The sequence below is a fragment of the Hypanus sabinus genome, chromosome 2 (genome assembly GCF_030144855.1).
Source record: "Hypanus sabinus isolate sHypSab1 chromosome 2, sHypSab1.hap1, whole genome shotgun sequence".
NCBI classification, from domain to species: Eukaryota; Metazoa; Chordata; class Chondrichthyes; order Myliobatiformes; family Dasyatidae; genus Hypanus; species Hypanus sabinus.
In genome coordinates, this window is record NC_082707.1 from 194,399,739 (window position 1) to 194,413,904 (window position 14,166).

Here is a 14,166-nt window from a genome sequence, read left to right on the forward strand (position 1 = left end):
GAGGCTGCAGCAAAGGATGTAGAACTACAGAAAAAGAGGTTAGAATGTGAAATGCATAAAATGTTCCTGAATGATGCAAAAAGCCAAAGAATCTATTAATGTGTCATATCCTCCCGTGATGCAAATGACTGTTGGTTCAAAGTGAAAGTCTACAGAAAGTGTCACAGGCAAGGTTACATAGAGAGAAGGTGCAAGGCATACAAAAGGTACAGCTGAGTGAAAAGTCTCAAACTAAGCAAATGCATAAAGTGACTTGAGTGTACTACAGAATCAAACAACATAGAAGCTGACAAAGGTGAGCTGTAATGCCTGGAACTGTATAGTGGATTTTGGCGATCAGACATGGAGACGTCATGTGGACCAGATACTGGATGCTCAACCGAAGAACACACCTGAGTCAGTTGCATCCACCAAAACGGACACATTACAGTCACCGGACTTATCTTTTAGTGATGATGTCACTGACAGTAATGTGACACTGGAAACCTAAAACTTTGCCTCAGACAAAACAGCTACCAAACCTGATGCCCCTCCACAGGTTCAGAGACGCAACAACAACACTGTCATTCATAAAACACCTGCCAAACTTGGTGCCACTGCGCAGGTTCAGAGGTGCTATCCTGAAAGAAACAGAGCACCACCCACAAGACTGAATGTTTAGAACTGTGAAGTTAGTTATGGACTGTTATTGTGAAAGCATGTTTACTTAGAATGTGGGTTATGAAAGGGAAATTGAATGTTTTGTACATACACAGTTTATGTTACATTAATCTAAAGGAGGAGGAAGTGTAATGTATGATTCCAATTCTTTTAGTGTAATGACCCCCCCCCTTAGAACTACGTATTGATCTGTTGTTTGTGCATGTGCTGTTGTTTACACATGCACACTGTTCTCGCTCTTTCTATCGCTGAGATGTGAAGCCGCCTCCCACGTGCGTGCTTTTAGTTAATTGTTATGTAATTGTGTACAGACACAACAATACTGATAAATATATCTTAATATTATTCCTTGCACATGTTTTTTTATGTATGGGAAACATTCATTTAATAGTGATTTAAGTTATTTGAGGCAATTTAATTGCAATACTCTAAAAGATCAAAGTATTTATGTAAAACTGAACACATTATTACTGGAAGGAAATTAGAATCATGTTATTTTGCAGAAAGCAGAGGCAGGTAGCAAACGGAGCATATATTGCCTGGAGGTCAGTGACCATTTTTTTTCTGCAGGGATCTGTTCTGGGACCCCCTACTCTTTGCAATTTTTATAAATGACTTAGATAGGAAGTGGAAGAGTGGATTAGCAAATCTGCAGATGACACAAAGGTTCATAATGTTGCAATTAAGGTAAAAAGTTGTCATTAGTTACAATGGGACATTGATAGGATATAGAACTTAAAAGTGCAAAGTGATTCACTTTAAAACATCAAACTTTAAGTCAGAGTACAGGGTTAATGGCAGGATTCTTAGCAGTATGGAAGAACAGAGGGATCTTGGGATCCACGTCCACAGATCCCTTAAAGTTACAGTCTAAGTTGATAGAGTGGTTGAAAAGACGTAAAGGATGTTGCCCTTCATTAGTCAGATATTAAGTTCAGGAAACATGAGGCTATGTTGCAGATCTATAAAACTGATTAGAACACATTTTAGGAGTATTGTGTTCAGTTCTGGTCACCTCATTATAGGAAGGATCTGGAAGGTTTACTTGGATGATTCCAGGAATACAGAGCATGTCTGATTACGGCAGGTTGAGTTAGGAATTTTCTCTTTGGAGCAAAGGAGGATGAGACATAACTTGATAGAGATGTACAAGACAATAAAAGGGATAGATAGAGTGAAAAAACAGCATCTTTTCTCCAGGGTGGCAATAGCTAATACAAGGCAGCATAATCTTAAGGTGATTGCAGGGAAATATAGGGAAGGAGTATGTCAAAAGTATTTATATATATATATAGTACAGGTTAGTGCTTGGAGCACACAGCCAGAGGTGGTAGAAGAGGCAGATACATTAGGATATTTAAGCGACTCTTAGATATGCATGTGGATTAAAGAAAAACGGTGAGGTACTGTATTTGGGATGGAAGGGTGAGATTGATTTTAGAGTAGGCTACAAAGCTGGCTTTGCATTGTGAGCTGATGGCCTATATATTATGCTGTACCATTCTATGTTTAACATTCTATTTTTAAAAAGCTTTTTAAATACTCTGAAACTACAGCTGAGAATCTTAGTATACTATAGTAAATTAAAAAATGATAACACCTTAAACCACTCTCACTGTAAGAACTTTTCAGAAAAGCTGAAGTACATCAGGCTGGAAGTACTACAAGAATACTCTTTATCAAATATACAGTCATGTTTATTTCTTTTAAATTTTTCTGTAAAGACTTAGAGCCATATAGACATAGTTGTCTATATGGACTTCAGTAAGGCCTTTGACAAGGTTCCACATGGAAGGTTAGTTAAGAAGGTTCAATCGTTAGGTATTAATATTGAAGTAGTAAAATGGATTCAACAGTGGCTGGATGGGAGATGCCAGAGAGTAGTGGTGGATAACTGTTTGTCAGGTTGGAGGCCAGTGACTAGTGGCATGCCTCAGGGATCTGTACTGGGTCTAAAGTTGTTTGTCATATACATTAATGATCTGGATGATGGGTGGTAAATTGGATTAGTAAGTATGCAGATGATACCAAGATTGGTAGTGTTGTGGATAATGAAGTAGGTTTTCAAAGCTTGCAGAGAGATTTAGGCCAGTTAGAAGAGTGGGCTGAAAGATGGCAGATGGAGTTTAATGTTGATCAGCATGAGGTGCTACATTTTGGTAGGAATAATCAGAATAGGACATACATGGTAAATGGTAGGGCATTGAGGAATGCAGTAGAACAGAGTGATCTAGGAATAATGGTGCATCGTTCCCTGAAGGTGGAATCTCATGTGGATAGGCTGGTGAAGAAAGCTTTTTGTATGCTGGCCTTTATAAATCAGAGCATTGAGTACAGGAGTTGGGATGTAATGTTAAAATTGTACAAGGCATTGGTAAGGCCAAATTTGGAGTATTGTGTACAGTTCTGGTCACCGAATTATAGGAAAGATGTAAACAAAATAGAGAGAGTACAGAAGAGATTTACTAGAATGTTACCTGGGTTTCAGCACCTAAATTATAGAGAATGGTTGAACAAGTTAGGTCTTTATTCTTTGGAGAGTAGAAGGTTGAGGGGGGACTTGATAGAGGTATTTAAAATTAAGAGGGGGATAGATAGAGTTGACATGGATAGACATTTTCCATTGAGAGTAGGGGAGATTCAAACAAGAGGACATGAGTTGAGAGTTAAGGGGCAAAAGTTTAGGGGTAACACGAGGGAAAACTTCTTTACTCAGAGAGTGGTAGATGTGTGGAATGAGCTTCCAGTAGAAGTGGTAGAGGCAGATTTGATTTTGTCATTTAAACCATATAACCATATAAAAATAACAGCATGAAAACAAGCCATCTCGGTCCTTCTAGTCCATGCCGAACGCTTACTCTAAGTTAGTCCCACTGACCCGCACTCAGGTCATAGCCCTCCATTCCTTTCCTGTCCATATATATCAAATGAAGTTAAAAGCCCTTTAGTATGGTTGGTAATTCCCACCATGCCAAACAAATGGGAAATGCTTTGGTTGGTTTTTGAACTGCAATTTTTGACACAAATATACTTCACAATACAATGATCTTTATACAAAAATTGAATTATATCTCTAGCAGTTTTGCCATTCTGCCTATTAATTCTTGATGTTGAGGTCGCAAAGTAGATAAAATTAGAGGAGATTCTATCGAAAATGCTTTGCATTAAATTCTGTTCAAACACATTTTTCAATGTCTGAAAACATGAGAAGTTTTTAAAATTAATTTGAGAGAATTTCATTCCAAAGAAACATAAAACATAGGAGCAGAATTAGGCCATTCAGCCCATTGAGTCTGTTCTGCTATTCCAAAATGGCCTCCACCACAGTCTGTGGCAGAGCATTCCACAGATTTACTACTGTCTGACTAGAAAAGTTCCTTCTTTCCTCTGTTCTAAACGGTCGCCCCTCAATTTTGAGGCTGCACCCTCTAGTTCTGGGTTCCCTCACCGGAGGAAACATTCTCTCCACATTCACCCTGTCTAGTCCTTTCAACATTCGATAGGTTTCAATGAGATTTCCCCCACACGCATTCTTCTAAATTCCAGTGAGTACAGGCCCAAAGCTGCCAAATGCTCCTCATATGTTAACTCCTTCATTCCCAGAATCATCCTCATGAACCACCTCTGGACTCTCTCCAATGACAACACATCCTTTCTGAGATATGTGGCCCCAAAACTGTTGACAATACTCCGTATTATTTTCACAGTACTCCAACCTTTTCCCAGAATTCTGGCATGGAAGCCAAATTTAAATGATTGTCCAAATTTGCTGATTTATTTTTAGAGCTATGCAATCAATGCAGCATTGCTAAAGAAAATGTAATTAATAAGTCTTTTTCTCTTTTTTTTTACTCTGTTCAAGAACTTAATGAATACAGCATAATTTCAACATCATGAATCAGTGGATTCCAGATAGTCGGTTTCCAGAAGTGAGGTGTAATTATAAGAAACTGTATATGACTGAATGTCACATCAAATAGCCAAGTAAAATTGAACCAATGAACATCAAGCAAGATCCAAATCAATGCTTTGACTCACAGCTCCTACTGATGAAGATGGAAGTCAATTATCTTAGCAGCACATCTCTGGAAAAGTTGGTCAGGGAAGAGTCAGCCCAAACTGTCTTTAGCTAAGACTTTATCAATGACTTTATCTCTATGACAAAGTCAGATGCAGTGATGCTCTTTGATGATTGCTCAGAATTCAGACCCATTCCTATCTCTTCAAAAAATAAAGCAGTCCAAGTCTGCATGCAGCAAGACCTTCTTAATATTTAGACATTGTTGACAAAAAGCAAATTGCATTTCAACCACAAAAGTCCTAAGTTATGAAAGAAAACTCCAACCATCTACCTCTTAGGTACAGGGACAATAGAGTTATAGTAGTACATAGAAATCCTTATGAGAGAGTCCTAATGGGAGATACTCGATTTCCTATTAGGGATTGAGACAGGGTAGGTGACAGAAGTTTGAGTGAAAGAACATTTTGCATTAAGTGATCATGTTTAAAGTAAATACGGAAAAGGAAATGTCTATTCCATAGGTTGAGATTCTAAATTGGAGAAAGGCCAATTTTGATGGTATTAGGAGGATCTGGCAAGTGTGGATTGGGACAAATTGTTCACTGGCAAAGGTGTACTTGGTAAGTGGGTGCCTTCAGAGGTGAAATTTTGAGAGTACAAAGCTTGCATGTGCCTGTCAGAATAAAAGGTAAAGAAAACAGGTTTAGGGAACTTTGGTTTTAAGGCCAATTTGGATATTGAGGCCTTCATTAAGGAGGTTCATAGCAAGTGTAGGCAGGTAGGAACTAATGAGGTACTAATAGAGTATAAGAAATGTAAGAAAATCTTAAGAAATAAAACAAGTGGGTTAAAAGAAGGCAGGGGATGCCATAGTAGACAAGGTGAAGGAGAATCCTAAGGGGTTCTACAGATATGTCAGAAGCAAAAGGATTGCAAGGGACAAAATTCGTCCACTGGAAGATCAGAATAGTAATTTAGGTGTAAAGCCAGAAGAGATGAGGAGATACTAAGTGGATTTTTCCATCTGTATTTACTAGGGAGACAGACACAGATAATATGGAAGTGAGGCAAAGCACCTGTGAGGTTATGCACCCCATACAGGTTACAGAGGAGATGGTTGCTGGCTTAAGGAAAATTAAGGTGGATAAATCACCAGGGCTGGACAAGGTGTTCCCTGCTTGTGAGAAGCAAGGAGGCAAGTTCAGAAACTGCAGGGACCATAGCAAAGATATTTAAATCATTCCAGGTGAGGCACCAGATGACTGGGGTATAGCCAATGTTGTTCTGCTGTTTAAGAAAGGCTCTAAAAATTATCCAGGGAATTATAGGCCTGTGAGCCTGACATCAGTTGTAGGAAAGTTATTGCACCAGATATATGAGTATTTACATAAACATGGACTGATTAGTGATAGTCAACAAGGCTTTGTGTGTGGTAGGTCATGCCTAACCAATCTTACAGGGTCTTTTTTGAGATAATTATCAGGAAATTTGATGAAGACAAGGTAATGGATATTGTCTACAAGGAGGTTCGTAAAGAAGGTTCAGTCACTTGGCACTCAAGATGAGGTAATAAATTGGACTAGACATTGCCTTCATGGGAGAACCCAAACATTAGCTGTAGATAGTTGCCTCTCTAACTGAAGGCCCATTACTAGTGGTGTGCCACAGGGACTGCTGCTGGTTTTATTGTTGTTTGTCATCTACACCAATGATATGGATGATAATGTGCTAAACTAGATCAGCAATTTTGACACCAAGACTGGAGGGGTATAGTGAACACTGAAAAAGACTATCAAAGCTTGCACGGAACCTGAACCAGCTGGAAAAATGGCAGATGGAATTTAACACAGACAAGTGTGAGGTGCTGCACTTTGGAAGAACAATCAGAGTAGGTCTTACACAGTGAGTGGTAGGATACTGGGGAGTACGGTGGAATAGAGGGATCTGGGAGTACAAATCTTCAATTGTTTGAAAGTGGCGTTACAGTGGCTTTTGGCACATTGGCCTCCATAGATCAATGTATTCTGTACAGGAGCTGGGATGGCGAAGCCTAATTTGGAGTATTGTGTGCAGTTTTGGTCACCTACTTACAGGAAAGATGTCAATAAGATTGAGATAGTGAAGTGAAAATTGACAAGAACTTTTCTGGGACCTAACCTGAGTTAAAGTGAAACATTGAACTTTATTCCTGAGAAGGTAGAAGATTGAGGGGAAATTTGATAGAAGTGTCCAAAATTGTAAGAGATATAGAAAGAATAAATGTAAGCAAGTTTTTTCCATTGTGATTGGGTAAGACTACAACAGGAGGTCATCGGTTAAGGGTGAAAGGTGAAATGTTTAAGAGGAACTTCTTCACTCAAAGAGTGGTAAGTGGAACAAGCTGCCAGTGCAAGTGCTGGATGCGAGGTTGATTTCCACATTTAAGAGAAATTTGGATAGAAGGAGTAAGATGGGCTATGGTCCAGGGACTGGTCAATGGAACTAGGCAGATTAATAATTCAGCATGGTTTGGATGAGCTGAAAGGCCTGTTTCTGTGCTGTAGTGTTGTAATATAAGCAGCCGATACCATCTACTTCGGCAGAAAAATACTGCAAAGCAAGGAAATTACCGAATGGTGATTAAAAGGTCTGGGGTTCAGATAACTGAAGTTGATATATAAATAAAGCAAGAAATGAAAAGACAAATAAATATTGTCTTTTGTCTTTATTGAGAATTAATTATACAAGTAATAAGGGCATGTTAGGCCATTTGGCTTCTCAAATCTGCTCTGATATAAGACCATAAGATAAAGGAGCAGAATTCCACTATTTGGCCCATCAAGTCTGTTCAGCAAGCATGACTGATTTTTTTTCCCCAACTTCTCTCTCCCCATAACCCTTAAATCCTTTACCAATTAAGAACCTATTAACCTCTGCCTTAAATACAGCAAACTCACTTGGCCTCTACAGCTCTCTGTGGCAAAAAAAAATCCTGAGATTCACCACTCTCTGGCTAAAGAAATTCCACCTCATCTCTGCTTTAGAGGAAAGTCATTGAATATGATCACAAGTGATTCAGTCTTAGCCCTGGTGTTACTTCTCTGCTCACTCCCCAAACCCTTTGATCTCCTTGTAATTCTACTGTACATCAACATATTTAAGACTTCTCTGGAGTGGAGAACTTCAAAGAGATATATCAGTTTGGGTGAAAGAGTACCTTATTTCTGACACACTATAAATAGGCAACCCTTTATTCTGAAAGTATGCCGCAATTCTAAGTAACTCCACTAAAAGAAACGTCCTTCTTGAATCACTCTGACAATCTCTTTTAAAATCTTACATTTCAATAAAATCATTTCTCATTCCTCTAAACTCCAGAATATAGGCCCAATCTACTTAACTTCTCTCTTGATATACTAATCTCATTACCCCAAGAATCAACCTAGAGAATCTTCTTTGCATTACCTATTGAGGAGGCAAAAATATATATGATATACTAGGTGCAACCTCAACAGCATCAGGTAAAGTAGCTTCAAAAATTTCCTACTTTTATATTTCATTGCCCATTGTGATGTAGGCCAACATTCCAATAGCTACCTGAATTACCTGCTATACCTGGATCCTTTGTGGTCCTTTCAACAGGATCATCTAGATTCTTTTATACTGCAACATTATTTAGTCTTATTCAGTTTAAATAATAAGTTGCTTTTTTTAATACATAGTAACTTCCATATGGGAACCATCAGGGAGCGGTGAATGGCAGATAGAACCAAAACTAGATGGTGGATGGAGGGATGGTAGCCTGTGGGTGAACTGTGTGTGGTGGATAGACACAGAAGGGGAAGGGGATGAAGATTGGTAACAGGGCCCTAAGCGGTAGGATTGAGGGGAAGAGTAAAATTAAGGGAGGATTGAAAGGAGAAAGAGTGGAAAAGGGGAGGAAGGAGGAAAATAGCCCATTGGAAGGAAGAGTTACCTAAAAATGGAAAACTCCATGTTCATGCTATTACCCAGGCAGAACATGAGGTGTTATTACTCTAGTTTGCTTTGGGTCTCACTTTAGAAGCAGAGAAGAACAAGGATGGATGGGTCTGGATAAAATTAGGAAGAAGAATTGAAATGGCATGCGACTGGGAGTTCAGGGTGTCATTGCAGACTAAGCGCAAGTGCTCTGCAAAACTGTCACCCAGTCTGCACTTGGTCTCACCAACGTAGAGGAGGCCACATTTGGAGTACTGAATGCTATAGATAAGATTGGAGAAGGTGCACATACCTCTTCACCTCGCCTAGAAGGGCTGTTAGACTCCCTGGATGTTAGTGAGGGATAAGATCTAAGAACACATACACATTTCCTGCGACCTGCAGCAATGGACCAGCTGTTTTCACTTCCCTCTTTTCTCCCCTTCACCAACTTTCTCTCTTTCCAATCTTCCAGTTCTCTCATATCTATCCCTTTCCTTCAAACCTTCCACTTCCCCAATCATCCATCTTCGTCCTCACCCTCTAGATTCCATACACAGTTTCCTCCACCTGATCCACTCCTATCTGGTGCTGGCTCTGGCTCTATATGCTAGTTATCTCTGATCTTATGGTTCCATTATCACCTCCTTTACTTATCAAGTTCAGCACTGGTAACCCTTTGTGTTCCTGCTAATCTCTCTCCAGCAACTGTATGCAAACTTCATAATCCCTTCCTCCCACCTTGCTTTTTTTCCCTTCATTTTTCATTCCTTCTGCCTCACTTACTCATTCAGCAACACACGCAAAATGCTGGAGGAACCTAGCAAGTCAGGAAGGATCTATAGAGGGAACAAACAGTCAGTGTTTCAGGCCAAGACCCTCATCTGGTGTTAACACAATTATTATTCACATGACACTGTCTACCAACTCCACCCTCCCTTAACTGGTGCAACCTGCCTGACATTTTGCACTCCTTTTCAATCTATCAATCATCATGGTCTCTTGTGAAACCACTTCCATTCTCCTCTTTAAACTGGCCATCTTGCCTCTCTACTCTCAGTTGTGATGCAGGTTTTCAATTCGTACTCCCACAGATGCTGTTCGATGCTCTAAGGTCCTCAAGTAAATTGTTGTTACTGAGATTCCGGCATTTGCATTCTCTCATATCTTCATACTGATTCTGCTTGGTTGCCTTATGATTTTCAAAATACCCTGCTATTTCCTCCTTAAATCTTGATATTCCTGTTAATGCATGCTTACAAATGGATTTATTACCTCCTTAATATTAGCATACTGGCTTTCATTGCAATAGGATCTGAGCAAATCAACTGAGATGCCATACGGAAATTATATAGGGCTTAACTGAAAAATTGTGCATAGGGCTATTCCTACCTAAGAAAGACTGTTATTGTGATAGAAAAAGTGCAATGGAGATTCATCAGATAAGGTGATTGTCCTATGAGGAGAGATTAAGCGCACTAAACCTAAACATTACAGAAATGAGACATTATCTTTCTCAATCAGACAAAATTCTTCATGAGCCTTGACAGGTAAAATGATACGATGATTCTCATTATTCAGATGTCTACAGCCATAGCTGCCATCTTAAAATAAGGGATCAACCATTCAGGACTCTGACAAAAAGAAAAGTTTTCATCCAGATAGTAGTGAATTTACCCAAAAGGATAAAGGAGGCTTAGATGCTAAGTATAATTTTTTGGATATTCTGGGAGTAGCACAGGAAAGTGGAGCTGAGTAGAAGTTCATATATGATCTTATGGAATGTCACTATGAGGATAGAGACTGTATGACCTATTCCTGCTTCCTTTTTCGATGCTCATAATACTGATCCACAAAGAACACCACCAACTCTAAAACTTTGACACAGGAAGATATATTTAAAATTTGCGATTCAGGCTTAACACTGATGCTGAGGATCAATTTCCTATTATAAAGCCCAGCAATTTGCATTGTATCAACGGTTTCCAATTCCAGTTAAATTACCAGATGACTTGAAAACTTACACCACCATATGAAACAAATAAATATACATGCTGTATCACATCTACATCAAATTTCCCACAACATGCCTTGTTGCTTGAAGTAAACATTTGATATAATGTCCTGAAGTTTTAAGACTTCAGTGTAAACAAGAAGTTGAGCTCTGTGGGCAATGCAAACAGCACAGTAGTAATCAGCAGTTTTATCCAGTTCCCTAGGTTATTTGCTCAAGGTGTTAAGATCATTAGCAGCCTTATATCCCTTTAGATTTGTGCTGTGGCCAGCTGTGAAATACGGTGGGAAGAGCCTTCCACTACATGATGGAGAAAAATCAGGAGCGTTTGGCACTAAGTTAAGGTGAAGGGGATCAGTGTGTTAGGTGAAAGTGGGCTGAAATATAAAATTGAATGAGGTAAATTAGTAACAATTCCAATAAGAAATGACAAAACTGAAATACTTTTTTCCCTAATCCATAGATGTTGCTTTTATTTCTGGTATTTTCTGCTTTCTTTCAAGAAAATAACAGTCAACAAAATGAACATAAAAATGAGTGCTGTATTGTAGCGGTGTGCTACACGCAGCGCTAAAATTACAACACAGAGTCGGTAACTGCAGTCGAAGGAAAAAACTTTATTCGAAATCCTCAGCCTCACTTTTAAGCCTCCCTCAACCTTCCCCCCGTGGCGCAGAGGCTCCAAAGCTCTGTGCTCACAAACCCCCGTAGGCTATCTAATTGTGAGCCGGTTCGGATGTGCCAGGAAATGGGTCGCCACAGTATCATACTTTTGTGGCTGCAGGGAGCCATGAGTGATGCAGGCCTTGCTGATTTACTTTACCTCCTGCCTGTACATTGAAAGATAGAAATTAAAGACAAGCTGGATGCTTCTGAAACTTTGCTCGAGCATTGGACTCATTACTGGCTTAATTTCAACGAAGAGCCAGATGAGCTTTGCATCTATTCCCTTAGCCTTAATCAGGGATGGCTGACCTTGATTGAAAAACTAATTTTCTGTGGGCTCAGATCAGTGTGAGAGATCGCTTGTTGGTGACACAGTGTGAAGTTTAAAAAATTCTTGGGAGCTTTCAGCTTTCCTTCTGGGGGCTGAAATCAGCATAGGGCCAATAAAAAGGTATTAGTGCAGCTGCCAGTGTTGTAACGGGTCGGCTTTGGCTCAACAGGCTTGGGAGAAAACATATGCAAGTTCTAAGTAAGTAAGAACAGTATCTAGTATGGTTCTTTCCCCCGTTAATATATAGCTAGTGTGCTGAGAATGTGAATGATCACAGGAATAAAGGGGTATACATTTGATAGCTTTGGGCCTGTAGTCAATGGAGTTTAGGAGAATGGGAGATGGGAGGGGGGTGGGGAATCTCATTGTAACCTACCAAATATTGAAAGGTCTGGATAACGTGGGTGTGGAGATGATCTTTCCTATAGTGGAGGGTGAAGGGGTCTGGGACCAGGGGGCACATAAGGTGCCACATAAAAGACTTATCCATAAGATATGGATGCATAGAGTTGGGGGTGATGTATTAGCATGGATATAAGATTGGTTAGCCAATGGAAAGCAGAGAGTTAAGATACATGGGTGTTGCTCTGGTTGGCAATCAGTCATGAGCAGTGTGCTGCAGGAATCGGTTTTGGCCTGCAATTGTTCACAAGATACATTAACAATCTGGAAGGTGGGACTGAGTGTAGTATATCTAAGTTTGCTGATGATACTAAGTTGAGTGGAAAAACAAATTGTGCAGAAGATACAGAGAGTCTGCAGAGAGATTTAGTTAGGTTAGGTGAATGGGCAAGGGTCTGGCAGATGGAGTAAAATGTTGGTAAATACAAGGTCATCCACTTTGAAAGGAAATATGAAAGATCAGGTTATTATTTAAATGGTTAAAAACTTGCAGCATGTTGCTGTGCAGAGGGACTTGGGAGTGCTTGTGCAGGAATAACAAAAGGTTGGTTTGCAGGTGCAGCAGGCAATCAAGAAAGCAAATGGAACTTTGGCCTTCATAGCTAGAGGGATTGAATTTAAGAGCAGGGAGGCTTTACTGCAACTGTACAGGGTACTGGTGAGGCTGCACCTGGAGTACTGCATGCAGTTCTGGTCTCCTTACTTGAAGAATGATATATTGGCTTTGGAGACAGTGCAGAGGAGGTTCACTACGTTGATTCCAGAGATGAGGTTGCTAGACCTTGAGGAGAGATTGAGTCACTTGGGACTGTACTCGCTGGAATTCAGAAGAATGAGAGGAGATCTTATAAACATATAAAATTATAAAAGGGATAGATAAGATAGAGGTAGGAAAGTTTCCACTGGTAGGTGAGACTACAACTATGGGACATAGCGTCAAGATTCGGGGAAGTAGATTTAGGACAGAGATGAGAAGGAACCGCTTTTCCCAGAGAGTGGTGAATCTGTGGAATTCTCTGCACAATGAAGTGGCTACCTCTGTTAAATATATTTAAGACAAGGTTGGATAGATTTTTGTATAGTGGGGAATTATGGGTTATGGGGAAAAGGCAGGTAGGTGGAGATGAGTCCATGGCCAGATCAGCCATGATCTTATTGAATGGCGGAGCAGGCTCGACGGGCCAGATGGCCTACTCCTGCTCATATTTGTTATTTTCTTTTGTTATGTTTTTCATTAACTTCCACATGTTCAACATACTTGCAAACAATTTTATAAATAATTATCTCTGTTTTCATTATTTAAATTGGCTTAAACTGCTTTTAAATTACTCTTGATAATGATGTAAAACAGCCTTCGACAAAGGCAATCTGAATTAAGGCCAGTGGGGCTGCTTAAGAGTAAGATCTTAGTCTTCAAGTTTGACTGGAACCAGACTCAGAACGGCCACAGCAAAAGCAAAGGAGTAAGTATGACTGCAGAGTGAATTGTTTAAAAACCTAAACAGAAAATATGCCCTTATCTTTAATGCCATTTTATTTAAATTATATATCTGTTCTTCTTATTTCACTTATAATACAAACACTATCTGTTAAATTAAATGTTTATATTTCACCACGCCATAGCAATCCTTGATTTATTATTTTTCCATATTTACTTTCAAGTTAAAGACCAATTTTAATTTTTATTGCAAATAGTAGACAACAGGGCCTTACCGTATTAGATGACAAAAGCTTAATGGGAATTTGCTTTGTCTATAAATTTAATAGAGGCATGACTTGTTCACTTTAAACGAGACATCCGATTATGATTTGCTCAGTTAATTACTCTTAACTTAAATATTTTTGGCTAAAAAGTATTTCAAAAATGACTATGCTGAGCTATTCCTTAAAAAGGAGCAAAATATTCCTCCATCTTATCATCTTTCACCTTGTAATTAACAGTGGAATGAAGATGAAAATCAATTAAATTCTCAAAACTGATAAAAATTATGTAGTGATCTCCGGTGCCTTGAAACATATGCATTATTTATAATTGAGAGACAAATACTGCATTCAACCATTATTAATACAGTTAGAAACTGGTCAATATGCCAAGAAAATGACATGATAAATTCTATTACCTACCAAATAATC

General features: G+C 39.2%; 1 protein-coding gene across 2 annotated transcripts in view; it reads right to left on the reverse strand.

Annotated features, from left to right (window-relative positions):
- The window catches only part of LOC132389583 (latent-transforming growth factor beta-binding protein 2-like), a 408,009-nt gene that overhangs the window by 323,177 nt on the left and 70,666 nt on the right, over window positions 1-14,166 (reverse strand). The window lies entirely within an intron of this gene.